We start from the raw sequence: 3,732 nt of genomic DNA, 5'->3' as shown, positions 1-3,732 counted from the left end.
CACCCGCTCCAGCCTCCTCCACCGCTGTCAGCTGGCAGCCCCTCTGCTCGCCCTCAGCCCACTATCATTGCGGTGCGAGCCCCGCGGGACTGCCATCCTCCAGCGTCGCCATGGTCGGAGTCTCCCTCACCTCCGCCTCCGACCTCCGAAGCTGGGACTCCGCCTTGGTCCATAGACCCAGTGGCTCCACCTCGGCTCCTAGCTCCCTCGCCTCCACCGTCACCCATCGATCCATTAGCTCCACCGGGCTCCCTCGTCCCTCCGGCTCCGCCTTGGTCTGCCGTCGACCCGCCATCGTCTCTGGACTCCTCTCCTCTGGCTGCGCCTTGTCGCTCTGTCCCACCGGCTCCGTTGGGCTCCTTCCCACATCCACTCCTTTGTCCTCCTCCTAAGTCCCCCTCCGTCCCTCCCTCTGTCTCCATGGCGCGAGGTCGCGCCTTCCGGGAGGGGGGCGATCTGTCACACCCCTGTGGATTGTGGTTTCTCCCTCTGTGTCCTTTTATTTGGTTGTTCCTGTTCTCGTTTGTAGTTAATCACCTCATTGTGCTCACCTGTCTGCCCCTCGTTATCTGCCCTATATTAGTTCCTGTCTCCTGTATTCTAGTTTGTCGGTTATTGTGAATGTTACCCTGTTTGTTGCTGTCTACCCTGTCTGGATCTCCTGTTGTTTCTTGATTTAAATATCCGTTTATTCGTCATCTTCGTCGTCCTGCCTGATCTCTCAACCCCCTGACTGTGACAAGCACAATATTCGTGATTTAATTTTTCCTTGGCAATGTTTTTTTTTTTTTTCACTTTTTGGGGAAAAATGTGTTTAAGGTGTATCAAACACAATGTATTACTTTATGATTGATTTAATCACTTGACATTTTAAGTGTCATTAAATCAAAATGTTCTGTTACAGATTTTTCAAAAATGTATGAAACCAACATGAACACAAATGCTACATTTGGAGCAACTAGATTTGTAAAAGGTTTTTTTACATTACTTTTCATCATCTCTGCCATTCCTATTTGCCATTCCTTAATATCACATTATAAATAATGTGAATGATGGTATAGGTTCTAAATAGTAAATTATATCTATCATCAGCTAACCTATAAAATAATTAACCTTAAACAGTTCATAGGCTTAGTCTAATCTGTTTTTAATGCTGTTCTCATGCTAAATCATTTATCACATTCAGTACATAATTCAAGTATTTGAAATATTACATATTAAACTCTCTAATACAGTAGAAAATATTGAGCTTATGTATTAATATTAGTAATCATTGCATCTGCAATACCTCAGTCAGTTAAACCAAATCACTCCAGGAAACAACCATACAATCTTTTTAAATTAGCCTTCTACAGAGGTGATAATTGATGAGATTTTCATTTCTTTTATTCAAAGCTTACCCAGAGCAAGACTGTTGTGATTAAGAACTTAATCTGAAATGGAAATGGAATATATATTTAACGTGAGTCTAGGAGCCTTAGGTCCTAATGATCATCCATTAAATTAGCACATAATCTCTTATATCTATCTTTTAAATAGTTGTTTTCTCAGAATACTTAATCGTTCTACCTCTCTTCATTGCAGTCATTGGAATAACTTGGCTTCACTTGTCATTGTCTACCCTCAGTGCTTGGTACAATATTTTGTAATTCTGTGCCTTTGAATAATGCAGGTAATTTCATATGCCATAAGGCTGAATGTGTAAATCTGATACAAAAGACACCTAAGCTCGGTGCATGAGAATAGAATAGTAAACACCAAGACCTTACGCAAATGTAAAGCAACAGAAATAAATTTGTGGTGCAGAAAGATAAAAATAATCAAGATAAAGCACCCATTTGGGCATGAATGCATGCACACAGTCTCCGGCACATGCTTTGATGCATACTGAGATGGTTCATGGGTAATAATAACAATAATAATAATAATTTATTATTATCCACTTGAGTCAGTGGCAAATCAGAAGAAGAAAAACAATTGCATGATGAAAATAGCAGTTCTGAACCTGACTGTCAGGATGTTTCTCAAATGAACCTGCATAATGACAGTTTGCATAAAGACAGACACAAATTGTTTAGTTCTGCTATTAGCGTTTTTGCATGAACCTTCACAGCATCTAAAGCCTGAGATGCCCTCTTCAGCAAATCCCCAGCACTCAGTGACATGAAGCTCCATTTCCTTTTCAATCAGTGACAGATGAGCTTGGAAGGTAATAAAGGTCTTCAGTCAGCAATTTGGCTGTTCTTTGGACCAGCTGCTTGTCTCCACAAAATTTCAAGCACACAAGGATGAACTTGAATTTTATACTGTAGGGGAAAATGATTGAATCAAACAACTCATATAATATTTGAACAATATAATTTATTAATTCAGGGTCATATCCAATAATTTACATTTTAGACACACTGCAGCCATGTTTATTTGAGCTCTTACTGATTTAGTATTAAAAATGGAAAGCTGTTCATTGTTTAGAAAAGCAGAAAATTCCATATTTTACATTTTAGACACAATGTCCATTGGCCATTTATTTTGTTTATTTAGCTGTTAAGGCCCGTTCACACCAACAACAATAGCTATATTGGTGTCCACACCAACACATAATATTATGATGTTTATTATACGCACATAGTGCTTATAACTGCAGTTGCTGTATGTCATCTGCCGCTTTAAATGGTCGAGCTCTTTAAAGCAAGATAGATTCTGATTGGCTGTTGATGTTTTTATTGTTTATCAGCTGGAGAAAATTGTTCTCAAAGTGATTCCAAGAATATTGTGTCTTTGTGTCATTTTTGTTATAGTTGTGGTGTGGACTATTTTTATAGAATTAGAACAATTGTTAAAACTTTATCATTATCCTTATCGTTATAGTTATTGTCCTTGGTGCGAAAGGGTCTAAACATTTTTTTTTTTAGTATTAAAGATGAAAATGATTCCCTCTAAAACATTACAACAAAGAAAATTCCAAGCTTTAATAAACAATCACAACTGTGTCAGTAAAGATGTGTTACATTGTCTTCCAACATTCCAACAAAGAGAGACAGAGAGACTAAGAGAGAGGGAGAAATATTTGCATTTCTTAAGCATGCCTAAGATTTGCAATTGCATTTCATTTAGGGATAATACAACAATACTGAAGTGTATTGGTTTAGGCCTGTTCCTCTTGTAGACTTCAAAGCTCTATCTATCCCGCACTAACCAAAGCAAATACTGATCCACACCATGCCAGATGTTTTTTTAGAAACACATCTGTTTTCATTTATCAAACCCACCAACATTGAACCTACTCTTCCAGCCACATTTATGAATCCAATGACTGATAAAAACAATAGGAAAGGTTTGGATTACATAGAAAACCTCCACCCACAATAATAAAACTACTTACTTCAATTGGGTGTAAAGATGTGGTCTCTATATTGGCGATGTAGATCTCACATTCAATTGTCTTTTTATGTCTGTACTGTCAATATAAATGCATATACGTCCAGGGCAACTGTTGGATCTCATAGTCTATAATGACAACCAGTGCAGGCCCTGAAGCCCTGAGGGTTGATGCTTGCCTGAACGGTCCCATATACTGCCCCCTCAAGTCGACATATGGAAGATATATTGCACTGATCAGAGGTCAGGGGCATATTGGTGGCACATGGTTAGTATAATAGAAGTATAGTGAGATAGACAGTCATATGTTCAGCAGAAGGTAATACAGATATTATGTTGGGAATGTAATTTTGG

Source organism: Sinocyclocheilus rhinocerous, unplaced genomic scaffold, assembly GCF_001515625.1.
Source record: "Sinocyclocheilus rhinocerous isolate Xijiao unplaced genomic scaffold, SAMN03320098_v1.1 scaffold690, whole genome shotgun sequence".
In the NCBI taxonomy this organism is placed as follows: domain Eukaryota; kingdom Metazoa; phylum Chordata; class Actinopteri; order Cypriniformes; family Cyprinidae; genus Sinocyclocheilus; species Sinocyclocheilus rhinocerous.
The sequence above is the reverse complement of the archived record's forward strand: the minus strand, read 5'-3'. Positions refer to the sequence as shown.